This window comes from Lutra lutra, chromosome 13 (genome assembly GCF_902655055.1).
Source record: "Lutra lutra chromosome 13, mLutLut1.2, whole genome shotgun sequence".
NCBI classification, from domain to species: Eukaryota; Metazoa; Chordata; class Mammalia; order Carnivora; family Mustelidae; genus Lutra; species Lutra lutra.
Window position 1 is genome coordinate 21876923 of NC_062290.1, and position 13806 is coordinate 21890728.

The following is a 13806-nucleotide window of genomic DNA, read 5'->3' on the forward strand; positions in this document are numbered from 1 at the left end:
ATCCTTACCAAGGAGGCTTTAAAGCTCAAGAAACAGGGGCACTTGGGTGGCTCAGTGGGTTAAAACCTCTGCCTTCGGCTCGGGTCATGGTCCCAGGATCCTGGGATCGAGCCCCGTATCGGGCTCTCTGCTCAGCAGGGAGCCTGCCTCCCTTCCTCTCTCTCTGCCTGCCTCTCTGCCTACTTGTGATCTCTGCCTGTCAAATAAATAAATAAAATCTTTAAAAAAAAATAAATAAAGCTCAAGAAACAGATTTCTCTTAGGTCAAGATTTCATAGAGATTTCAGGTTTTATGTGACACAATATCACGCTTTAGCTAAACTAATACAAGCCAGTTTCAGTAGGTTTTTTTTTTTTCCAAACCTACCGTTGAGCAGTCTTTTATTTTTTTTTTAAAGATTTTATTTATTTATTTGACAGAGAGATCACAAGTAGGCAGAGAGGCAGGCAGAGAGAGAGGAGGAAGCAGGCTCCCTGCCGAGGGGCAGAGAGCCCGATGCGGGGCTCCATCCCAGGACTCTGAGATCACCACCTGAGCTGAAGGCAGCGGCTTAACCCACTGAGCCACCCAGGCGCCCCCCGTTGAGCAGTCTTAAAACATCACACGTTCCACAGCATCTCTTCTCATTCAGTTACTGCCTGTTGAAAAGGCTGAAGATCTTGGGCCAACTACCTCATGTGCCATGCTCTGGAGCCTACAGCAGAGGGGAGAGGTAAAGATGTAAACTCCAGGATGCCGAACAAGGCTACCTCAGGTGACATCACACACCCAAACACACTGACTTTGTTGACAGATATCCTTTGAATGGTCTACCAGTTCTGAAAGCGACGGGCCACTGTCTCAGTCCCCATATGGCTGGGCAAGCTAAAAGCAAAAACCTTTCATGTAGAAACTTTGTGTTTCTATTGAAATCAGTACAGAAACATGTTTCCTTTCCAAATGGTTCAGGCAGATTTCCAAATTGGCCCAATAACACCCTGTTCAATTACTGGAGTTCTAGCATGTAAGGGACTGACCAAAGAAAATGACTTTATCAAAGAGCTATATTGACAGAAGCCAGGCCTTTAAGTATTCTGGAAGACAGGTTTGAAAGCAACAGCTCTCTGTGTACAATATACGAATTTCCTGTTCTCCCTATATAAAGCAGTAACTCCTGTGTGAGAGCAAATTTAATGGAGTTTTAAGGGCTATTAACAGAGGACATATAAGGCAGATCTTCTTGACATTATTTTACAAACCTAATTAGGCTAGCTGGTCAATAAAATGTCTCTAGAAAAGATGTGTTAAATGCAACAGAGCTTGTTTTGAGCCCAAGTACTTGCTTTAAATGGCATGTAGTTTTTGCAATATTTAAAGACATAGAAATGGCCAATTGACAAATGAAAAAACGTTCAACATCATTAGTCATCAGGGAAATTCAAATCAAAATCACATTGAGATATTACCAGTTAGAATGGCAAAAATTAACAAGGCAGGAAACAATAAATGTTGGAGAGGATGTGGAGATAGGGGAACCCTCTTACACTGTTGGTAGGAATGCAAGTTGGTAGAGCCATTTTGGAAAACAGTATGGCGTTTCCTCAGAAAGTTAAAAATAGAGATACTCTATGACTCAGCAATTGCACTACTGGGTATTTACCCCAAAGATACAGATGTAGTGAAAAGAAAGGGCACATGCATCCCGGTGTTCATAGTAGCAATGTTCACAATAGCCAAACTGTGGAACGAGCTGAGATGCCCTTCAACAGATCAATGGATAAAAAAGATGGGGTCCATATATGCAAGGGAATATTACCCAGCCATTTGGATGAATACCCACCATTTGTATCAATATAGATGTAACTGGAGGAGATTATGCTAAGTGGAACTAAGTCAAGCAGAGAAAGACAATTATCATATAGTTTCACTTATACATGCAACATAAGAAATAGCATGAAGGACATTAGGAGAAGGAAGGGAAAAATGAAGGTGGGGAACCAGAGGGAGAGATGAACCATGAGAGACTATGGACTCTGGGAAACAAACTGAGGGTTTCGGGGGTGGGGAGTGGCAGGATGTTTTGGCTGGGTGATGGGTATTAAGGAGGACACATATTGCAATGAGCACTGGATGTTATATGCAAACAATGAATCATGGGACACTACATCAAAAACTAGTGAGGTATGTACGGTGACTAACATAACATAATAAAAAAATAAATAAAAATAAATGAATAGTCTTCATTATCTATAACTCGCAAGACTGAAGGTGTAAGAGCTGAAATTCAGGGGAAACAATGAAAACATACTACCTTTAGGTAATTTTATCAGTCTTTGAAGAACAGGAAAAGCCTCCAAAATGTGAGGAAATATTAAGACTTCACTTTGGGATTTGTTTTTTGGCAGCTGTACCAAGGCCCAGGGAGATTCTGTACACATAAAATCTACTACCACTCTCCCAACTATAGCCCCTTTCTCAAACTCTCCCGATGTCCCCACTTTACCTGAAATATACCATTTTGCTCTTGTCTTCAAAAAAAGCCCACAGAATCTGATAAGCTAAAGATATGAATAACAAAATTAAGTAGAATATGGTTCTCCCCATCCTTGGAAAAATCTATGTCTTATGGACATGTGGTGGTGGGAGGAGGTATAATTTCTTCAGCACCTTTTCTGATATCTCAGTATCGTGGTCCACAAAGGGAAATGAATAAGGCAGAAGAAGCCCTGAGCAAGACCACACTTGACTTCTTCAGTTTCCTACTTTAATATTGCGCCCTGGAAGGGCACCTGGGTGGCTCAGTCAGTTAAGCTGTCATGCACTCACACACACTCTCTCTCTAAAATAAATATATAAAATATATATAATATATAAAAGATATATATATAAATATACATGTATATTTATATATATATAAATATATAAAAGATGTGTGTGTGTGTGTGTGTGTGTGTGTGTGTGTGTGTGTGTGTATTCCACCTTGGAAGACACAAAGAAACTCACATAACTCTCTCATTTCATATTTAAAAGAAGACTCTGAAATAAAAACTAAGATTTTAAGGTTAGAGTAGAAAAGGACATAGCAAAGATCAATTAACTATCCAGTAAGTGGCAGAGAGACAGAGTTTTGATTTTAAGACAGGGCTTAGTCTGTTGCTCCACATACTCTTTCTGATGTTCATGCCTGTTGATCTAACTTATTTTTTCCACAGGACTTTAACACTAGAAAAATATCATTAGCATTTATTACAGCTTTATAGGTAACAGAAATATTTAGGTGGATACTAAGGATACCTGCAGTATGATATAGAGTTGATTCTATAGTTCTTTCCAAAGATCAGTGATTAATAATAATCAACTGTAGTCAATCAATGCCAAACAAGAGCTCACTCATTGCCAAAGTCCTAATTCATACTTATAATTGCTTATGACAACTGATATCAATTCATACTTAGCAATTGCTTATGACACAACACAAAGTGTATGCTCAATGAATTTCTTGGTCAACAAAACAGTGTCGGTGTTTAATAGGTTTAACAGGTTAGATAGGCAAAGCCAGAGTAGACATGGCATTCAAATTCCCTGCCCATGCATGTACTCTGCTTTTGCCACTAGAGAACTGGCCCTAGGGCTCTCTGAGTACTCCTACCATACCCACTGCTGGTTGCAACAAAGGGAAAAAACTGATTTAAGTTGTGTTAATCAACTTCCCATACTTGCAAGTGGGGTACAGGCCATAGGTGGTTAGCTGAGTGTCCTGGATTGGAAGTAACATAGACCCAGAGGCTGTAGGTACAGCTTGGAGATGGTCATTATGGGTCATGGTAAAGTGAAATGGAAGATACATTCTGTAGAACAAAAGAACATGTGAAGCAAACTGTCAGAGAGGGGTGGACAAGAAGTTATGTGATACCAGACCAAGGGAGATGAGGTGGACTTGGTCTCTGCAGGTGGACACTTCCCAGCACAAGTCTTATCAGCCTTAGCTGTGATCTCCACCCTTGGATTCTGTGAGACGTCCCCCTGTTCTCTGATCACAAATCCTCCTCCACCTAAACTGGGTGAAGAGTTTCTGTCCTTAAAATCAACCAAAGGATCATTCAAATCCATGAATATTTTTAGATCCTGTTCCCCCTGTAGGAGTGAACAAGATGTAAGAGTCAAATAGCCTACATTCTTTTGAACGGTGTGCTGGGCACACTATTCTCAACCTCTGTGTTCTAGGAGCTTAGGAGTACTTCTCAGAGAAGTAACAACTTTATCTAGAAGGTTAGATAATTCCCACCACTGGAATATCGTCTCTACCAAGTGACTCCTTCATGCAAAGTGCTATTGGAGTCTTTTACAAGGAATGAAACCCAGGAATGGATTGCGTTTGCTGGGGATTGTATAACCGTTTTTTGTGCGTGTTTGTTAAAAAATATGTTTATACTTCTGTCTGAACCACTCTTTATAATGAGGTTATGGGGGAGATGAACAATAATCCTGACTTAGCTCTTACTACTAAAGTTTGTCAGTATCAACCACAGAAAATAGTTAATAATGAATAATTGAGTTGATTTGGTTCAATGTGAATCTCCAGATGTATCAGAAAAATGAGAGGGGGTTGGGAGGATGGGGCTCTCATCTTTTACATTGCCTCAAGGGATAGAGCTGGTAGCAGCTGATCTTATCTCCACAGAGTAAAAACCCTTTGAAATGAACAAAACAGTCTAGAAATAAAATGGCCTTCATGTGAATTCTTCCCATCACTAAAAATATAAAAGCCAAATAACTCCTTATCAGACAGGTGGCAAAAAGGATCCTTGCAAGAATGGAATCTTTAAATTGTCCCACCCTTCTAGTTTAGGAAATCCTAAATTTCCTTAGCAATCCCACCTGCTCTGCAACCCCCCATGTCTTATTTTTGACTGCCTTTCATCAACCACCATTAAGTAATATATCATTTAACCATCACAACATTTTTCTGTGGCAGATGATTATTACTTCCAATTTATGTATAAGGAATATATGGCTTCTATATGTTAAATAACTTATCAGAGTCATCCAACTAACAAGTAGTAGAACCAAAATTTTAACCTGGATCCATAACCACTTACAACTTTGCTATATAATAGGTTACCTTACACCGGCAGCACTACAGCTTGTGAGAAACCCAGACTCAGGTCCTACCTACCCCAGACCTGCTGAATCTGTATTGTAAGAAGATCCCTGGTGATCTGCATGCACAGGAAAGTTTCAGAACCCTAATTTATAAAAATATATCTTTTAATCCTTCCGAAAGCATTACTGCTAATTAAACCTGCTCTATGGTTCATTCTATCCATAGGCCTATCTGATTCTTTGGCTATATATTGATCTTCTCAATTGTGCATTAATCATGTTTTTTATTTTTTGTCTGCTCTGACATCTTGAGGCCTTAGTGATACTGGAAGGGACTATTCCTCCTGGGGTTAGCTAGTTCACAGAGATTGTAAGCACATACCCAACAGCATGCTCTTTAAAAGCAAAACAATCAGAGCTCATAACCTTTACTGGGATCTCACAAGGCTCTCACATGCCAAGCCACTATTCACTTTCCTTAATAAACCCAGTGCCAGGTACTAGACAAGTAGGAGCCATTACATCCCAAGGTCTCTGAAATTACTCAAACTTGCTAATACTAAACCTACTTTCTTGGTCTTGTCTTATCTTTCTTATGGAAACCACCATGAAGGTTCTTGCCCACATTTTCCCCTCACTTCCTTTACTTTCTAACCAACCCTGCTGCTTCTTCTTGTTGCCCTGTGTAGCATGTCATGCCTTCTGTTTCCAGGGACCTGTGAGTACAAAAATGTTCTCCTTCATGACAATGATGTCCACGTCTGTATGTCTTACCATACCTGATTAAAACAAATTGTGGGTACATTTTAAAACAGTTAATATAAAACAAAGAGGCAACCATGGAAAGGGAGAAGATATTCACAAATGACACTATAGACAAAGGGCTGATACCCACAATCTATAAAGAACTTCTCAAAGTCAACCCTCAAAAAACAGAAAATCAAGTCAAAAAATGGGCAAAAGACATCAACAGACACTTGTCCAATGACGACATATAAATGGCTAACAGACACATGAAAAAATGTTCATCATCATCAGCCATCAGGGAAATCCAAATCAAAACCACATTGAGATATCACCATACACCAGTTAGAATGGCAAAAATTAACAAGGCAGGAAATAACAAATGTTGGAGAAGACGTAGAGAAAGGGAAACTCTCTTACACCGTTGGTAGGAATGCAAGTTGGTGCAGCCACTTTGGAAAACAGTGTGGAGATTCCGCAAAAAAATTAAAAATAGAACTTCCCTATGACCCTGCAATTGCACTACTGGGTATTTACCCCAAAGATACAGATGTAGTGAAAAGAAGGGCCATCTGTACCCCAATGTTTATAGCAGCAATGTCCATAACACCCAAACTATGGAAGGAGCTGAGATGCTCTTCAACAGATGAATGGATAAAGAAGATGTGGTCCATATATATCATGGAATATTACTCAGCCATCAGTAAGGATGAATACCCAACTTTGGCATCAACATGGATGGGACTGGAAGGGATGGTACGGAGTGAAATAAATCAAGCAGAGAAAGTCAATTTTCAGATGGTTTCACTTACTTGTGGAACAAAAAGCATAACATGGAGGACATTAGGAGAAGGAAAGGAAAAGTGAAGTGGGGGAAATCAGAGGGGGAGATGAACCATGAGAGATTGTGGACTCAAGAAACAAATTGAGGATTTTAGAGGGGTGGGGGATGGGTGAGCCTGGTGGTAGGTATTAAGGAGAGCACGTATTACATGGAGCACTGGGTATTATATGTAAACAATGAATATTGGAACTCTAAAACAGAAAGTAATGATGTGAGGCACCTGAGTGGCTCAGTGGGTTAAAGCCTCTGCCTTAGGCTCAGGTCATACTCCCAGGGTCCTGGGATGGAGCCCTGCATCAGGGCTCTCTGCTCAGCAAGGAGCCTGCTTCCCCCTCTCTCTCATCTGAAGGTTTAATTATTTACATTTATTTTATATTGATTTTAGTTTTGGGATTACTGAATAATGCATTATTGATTTTAATTGAGCCAGCCTCTCTGACTAAAGATACTAAAGGCTGAATAAAACAAAAACTGAAATGTGTCATGCAACATGTACAAAACTAAGTAAGTGTGAAAGAATGTTAAGGTCTCTATCTGGGTTTCATGTAAGGCAAATATTTTCTTTTAAAGGTTTTATTTATTTGACAGAGAGCACACAAGAAGGGGAGCTGCAGGCAGAGGGAGTGGGGGAGGCAGGCTCCCCATAGAGCAGGAAGCCTGATGTGGAGCTTGATCCCAGGACCCTGAGATCATGACCTGAGCTGAGGGCAGTTACTTCACCGACTGAGTCACCCAGGCGTCCCAGGCAAACACATTCTTTTTTTTTTTAAAGATTTTATATATTTATTTGACAGATCATAAGTAGGTAAGAGAGGCAGGCAGAGAGAGAGAGAGGAGGAAGCAGGCTCCCCGCCAGCAGAGAGCCTGACACGGGGTTCCATCCCAGGACCCTGAGATCATGACCTGAGCCGAAGGCAGAGGCTTTAACCCACTGAGCCACCCAGGCACCCCCCAGGCAAACACATTCTATATGAAAGATGGATCTGAGGACATATGTGACCCTGAATGTAAATGTCACGGTACAAGCAAAAATTCCAGGTAGTCTTACAGACTTTCAAGGCACAGAACTGGTAAGACCCAAGTCAATGTCTCAAACAGTAAACGGAGACCCAAGTAATATATGAATTGTACATGGAACAAACAGAAAATTTCATAAGTTTCATAAATGACGAAAAGGACTAGGAAAATAGGATGGCAGATCTGAAGTACCTAGGAGGGTTGGAGGGGTCTTCTGAGCTAGTGGGTAGGAGAGGGGCTGTGGACACACCTTGTTTTGTCAACTGTCACCTCCCCCACCTTCAGAAAATCTCTGTGACAGTGCTCTGTGATGTAAGCCTGGGGAAGATTCAGCGTGTTCTCATTATAGGCTGTCTTGTGATTCAGTCTATGGAGTTTGAAGACTGGAATGTTCTCTCATTTCTGAATAGCGATACTAAACCATGTCTGAACTTTGGCTCAAGATGCTTGGAGATTGATCCCAACTTCACCTTCCTGTGTGGGTTGGGATTGCTCCTTCTGTTCCTGTGCTACCTGGTGAGGATTCCATTTCCAACTTGGAAAACCAAACCCACCCAAAAGGTAAGGAATCCTGGGGGAAGCCCTCAACACAAATTGTTATGGTTTCCATTTCTAATCCCAAATTTTATTCTTTTTTTTTTTTAAGAGATTTTATTTAAGAGAAAGCAAGAGAGCACAAGTGGGGTAGAGGGGCAGAGGGAGAGCTAAGCAGGGAGTGCAATGTGGGGCTAGATCCCAAGACCTGGAATCCTGACCTGAGCCCAAGGCAGACACTTAACCAACTGAGCCATCCAGGGACCCTAATCCCAGGTTTTAAAAGGAGTTTGGTAGAGTGGGAGAAACACCTAAAATGGGAAGTCTTAAGAGAAGAGACATTCACTCCTCTAGGAAAAGAGGCCTGGCAGGGGTAAGGGTTAAGAAAGGACTAAGGGGGCGCCTGGGTGGCTCAGTGGGTTAAGCCGCTGCCTTCGGCTCAGGTCATGATCTCGGGGTCCTGGGATCGAGCTCCGCATCGGGCTCTCTGCTCAGCGGGGAGCCTGCTTCCTCCTCTCTCTCTGACTGCCTCTCTGCCTGCTTGTGATCGCTCTCTGTCAAATAAATAAATAAAATCTTTAAAAAAAAAAAAAAGAAAGGACTAATGTTTCTACTTGAAACTACAGATATATGGATATGGCACTGGTCCTTGGAAAAAATCCCAAACACAGGGAATCTGTAGTCCTGGATTGGGTAATTTTGAGAGGATGAGGTCTGTGCAAGAAAACAAAAGTTTCCCAGCACTCGATCCTATCGAGTCACATTCCCATGTCCAGCATCACTCGATCAAGCCTTCCTTCATGCTGGGCTGATCAGGAGAACACTGCTCAGCCTCTGAGAAGACAGTGGGGTCTGGGCTATGACCTAGGATACAGGGTCTTACCTGAGGCAGCACAGATGTGACTGTTAGGCTTCATTTTCTATGTCCTCATTGAACAAAGAACTTCTGACTGGGAATACCAAGTGGGGACCTACCAGAGAAAGTCGTTCCAGGAGTTTTTCAAAGAAGTAAATATTGACAGCATTTTATCACCTTAAAAACTGAAAAAAGCAAGGAACACAAAGTTCTATTAAAGTTCTAGAACTCGGGGCGCCTGGGTGGCTCAGTGGGTTAAGCGGCTGCCTTCGGCTCAGGTCATGATCTCAGAGTCCTGGGATGGAGCCCCGCATCGGGCTCTCTGCTCAGCAGGGAGCCTGCTTCCTCCTCTCTCTCTCTGCCTGCCTCTCTACCTGCTTGTGATCTCTCTGTCAAATAAATAAATAAAATCTTTAAAAAAAAAAAAAGTTCTAGAACTCTTGGATAAAGAATGTTTCCATTTCCGAGAGAATAATAAGACATGGGTCCCAACCCCCCTCATTCTTTTCATTTTTCTTCTAGCATCAGGGCAAAGCCAAGAGGAGGAGGAAAGGTGGGACTCTGGAAGGTAACGTTCTGCCTATTCCACCTGAGCTCTCCAAGGCTGATCCTTGCTCTCCTCTCCAATGAGGGGCCAGTCCATGATCTCTGAGGATGCCAGCCTCTAGATACATTCCCTCTCAGAAAACAGAGGCCTCAGAGGAGAGGCTCATGGAAATGCAGCCAGAGTGCAAAACCCTTCTCAGATTTCTTGCTCTAACCATTACTGAGCATGAAGCAGTGATGGATCTGGACAATGAGTGCTGCCCAATAGGTGGTCGTGTGAGATGTTGAGAGTCAAAAGATCTATCTCCGGGGCGCCTGGGTGGCTCAGTGGGTTAAGCCGCTGCCTTCGGCTCAGGTCGTGATCCCAGGTCCTGGGTTCGAGCCCCACATCGGGCTTTCTGCTCAGCAGGGAGCCTGCTTCCTCCTCTCTCTCTAGGCCTGCCTCTCTGCTTACTTGTGATTTCTCTCTGTCAAATAAATAAATAAAAATCTTTAAAAAAAAAAAAAGATCTATCTCCTAACTTTGTGAAAACTCTGTGACATCATGGATACTCAGGAGTCTTCCCTGACCTCTCTGCTTCACAGAGGTGGTCTGATCATCACATGGATAATTTACATGGAAGTACTATATACATGAAGCAAGATTACTAACCAGCTTCACATCATTGGCCATTTGCCCTCAACTATTGATTATTGGGGCTTTCAGAGTCTAACATCCCAAGGCTGTCCCATAAGGGAAATCCTATATTAATACTATGCTTCTACTTTCACTATATAACTCATTCTCCTGTTTCCCCAGATGACAGATGGTACCAACGGGAAGTGGAGGAGACCCGGAAGCTGATCTCTGTTTAAGAAGGTGACCAGTCTTTCCCCTCTATCCTGTTGCCTCTTAGGGCACATTTTATGCAATTGCAGGATTCACTGCAGTCTGTCATAGCCATGGAGGGGGTTGCCTTAGGAACAGATATTGGGGTGAAGGCTGCTGAGTACACTGTCAAGTCATAAAGGTGGGGCATTGTGAAGGGGCATCAGGCTTCAGGTAGCCTCTCCCTTGTCAGGCCTGCATGGCCTCCTCCCCTTGTTCCGGTCCTGGCTGCAGTTTTATACCTCCTGTCTCCTGCAGCCCCCTTGGCTGGCATTATGATACCATCCAGTTTCGTCAATTGTTTTTTTTTTTTTAAAGATTTTTTTATTCATTTCATTTGACAGACAGAGATCACAAGTAGGCAGAGAGGCAGGCAGAGAGAGAGAGGAGGAAGCAGGCTCCCTGCCGAGCAGAGAGCCCGATGCAGGGCTCGATCCCAGAACCCTGGGACCATGACCTGAGCCGAAAGCAGAGGCTTTAACCCACTGAGCCACCCAGGCGCCCCCAGTTTTGTCAATTGTTATGTCCAGACCCCTCCTGTGACGTATGCAATAGCACAACTGCGGAGATCAACTGCTGTTCCTACAGACCTGGAAGATTCTACTCCCTTGGCTTCCACGGCTCCTGTGGCTTCCTCATTGTTCACTCTCTCCCCTGAATTCTCAGCAGTCCCTCCAGGAGAGCTAATACCAGCTTCACTGCCTGTGCCTTCCCTACCACCTGCCTCCATCTTCTCACCTAACCCAGTGATCCCCACTGCTGATTTTTTTCCACCCTCACCACTGGGTGATCCTTTGCCACCAGAGCCCTTTCCTCCCTTGGATTCCAAATTCGCAATGGACCATTTCCCAGCCCAGCCCCTTGCCTTTCCTCCTGTCCCACCCCATCATGCCCATACAGTGGACCATAGTGTCCAAACAGTGTCTCTAAATACCATCTTCTCTCTGGACCCTACCCTTTCCCAAGATGTCAGCCCCTTACCAGAGATGTCCCAGAGGGTGAATCCCACTGAGACCTTTGCTCATCATCACTAATAACCAACCCGGTCTGATTCACCACTGCCAGACTGCAATTTAACTGTGACTCAATCTAAACCTATTTCCATCTCAAGGAAGCCTGTTCCAGAGCTCACCCCACAGAGCTCTGGTAGGTTGTCTACTTATGTCCCAGCAATCATAGGCATTGACCCGTCCAGCGTGTCAATTTTAGACCTCCCTTGGTGGCAAACTCATGCCAAAGACTTCTTCCCTTCAACCCTGGCTCCACGTGCTTTCCATCAAGAATTTCTGGCCCTCCATTCTTCAGAGCCTTCCTCCAGGGGAGACCCTGCAGCCAACTTGTAGAGCCTGGTAACCTCTCACTTCTCAACCCTGATGCCCTGGCACTTCTAGAGAAACAAGTCCTAAAGAGGTGGGATTTCCTCAGGTGGAAGGAAACAAAGGGGTCTTTTCCAAAGCAAACAATTGCTGATAAGCATGATTTGGCATCCTCCCTCCCTTTCTGGAGCAGCAAAGACCAATCAAAGGAGCTGCATATGCAGCAGCAGCGCCCATATCTGCAACCTTGGCGGAGGGCCATTTACAGCAAACCCCCATCCAGTTCTTCTGGGGTCTCCAAACTCCGCATAGTGAGTCCTTCTTTCCTGCTGCTGATGCCTCAGATAACATCTCGAATGCCTCCACAGAGCAGGAATCCCCAGTAGTTCCCCATCCACTTCTATCCTTGCCTGAGAACCCACATCAACTCCTGCCTCAAATCCAGCCCCAACCTATCCCTCATGTCCAGCCCCAGGCCCACCTTCAATCCCCACTCCCATTCCTGCCATCTGGTCCTCTACCCGACATCAAGATCTGTGGAGTGTTTTCACATACCTCAGAATGAATCTGAGAGTCTCATGTCAACTAAAATGCAACATCTGGAATGGAACGTGTTACACAAAGTGCAGGAACATGTGTGGGGTTTACCCACTATTGTCCAAAGATCCCAAGAGGATTATTGTCCTTCAGCTCCTAAACATTCTCCCAAACCCTGGGCCTCCCAGGCCCATGCTGCTCTCTCTATCCCTCATGCACAGTTTCCTCTCAGTGACGAGATTCAGAAAAAACGAGAGTCATCTTCAAAAGAGGCTCATCCAACACCCTTGGGGCCTGCCCCACAGGATCTATGAGTCTCTCCCAATGATGAGCGGTCCAAGTACTCTTCCTGAGTCTCAGCACCATCGTGGATGCTCAGGGATCTCTAATAAGAGTGAGATCAAATTGAGTGTCTCTAAAAGTGTGTATGTGGAGACCCAGAAATGCTTCAGCTAGAGGACCGTGACCTGGCAAAGTACAAAGATGACCTGGAGAAGGATACCAATGATTTGGAGAAGGACAAAAGTCTGGAGAAGGAAAATGATGACCTGAAGAAGGATCAGGGACACAACCCCGAGAATGGCCCAAAAGATTAACTGTTGAGTAACCCAGTTAGCTCTTCAGATAATGAAATGGGGTATGATTCCAAGAACTTAGGAGCCCAGCAGTGAAAAACTCCATGGTGTCTGTGGAGACTATGGGTCAGAGACAACTGAAAATGCCCTGAAGATACATTTATGCTGAAAGTCTGAGGAAATCAATGAGGGTCAGTTGCCTGGGACTGTGCATAAGTCATGGCATACTATGAAGCAGACATCACTTCTTTCTGAGAAGTTTGCCAGACTGAAAACAGAGAAGTTTGCCACCATCAGAGGTTGAGGACTACTCCCTGAATATCTTCCAAGAGCTTCCCTTTGTTGAACCTACTGCAGAACAGAAGCTGGAAGCCCATATTAAAAGATTTCATAAGAAGGTGACTTGGGGCCTTCCCCCTAGGGTCCTTGAATCCATTATCTCTTTAAATTGAGAGAGTCCACATCCCCTTCTAGCCTTTCCTCCTCAACCAATGGGATTTCTGCAGCAAATTCTAAACCTGGGAGCTTCAACTCCCTTGATGGAAGTTTGAAATCTCTCTGTGGAGACAAAGCAGGAACAGCAAATTCAGCTCCCATCCTGGATCATCCTCTCCCTGCCACCTCAACTCTGGGCAAGGAAGAACAGAGAATTCTGAAGCAATCACCCTCTAATACCAAGCATCAGTTTGCAGAGGATGTCCTGAAAACTAAGGATGGCTGCCAGACTCCTACATCTGTCACACATGACACCATAGGCAACAGACTGCCCCCAAGGCTGCCTACAAGGCAAGGTGCATTCAGACGTGAGCCAAAGGGTAGGAGTGCAAATTCAGGTGGTAGAAGAGAAGGAAAACAAAGCATAAAGATGAAGAATCCAGAATCTATG

The 13806-nt window shown here is 43.7% G+C and overlaps 1 pseudogene; it reads left to right on the plus strand.

Annotated features, from left to right (window-relative positions):
* The first annotated feature begins 7648 nt into the window (after positions 1 to 7648).
* Positions 7649 to 13806, plus strand: part of LOC125082941 (spermatogenesis-associated protein 31D1-like) — an 894603-nt pseudogene continuing 888445 nt past the window's right edge.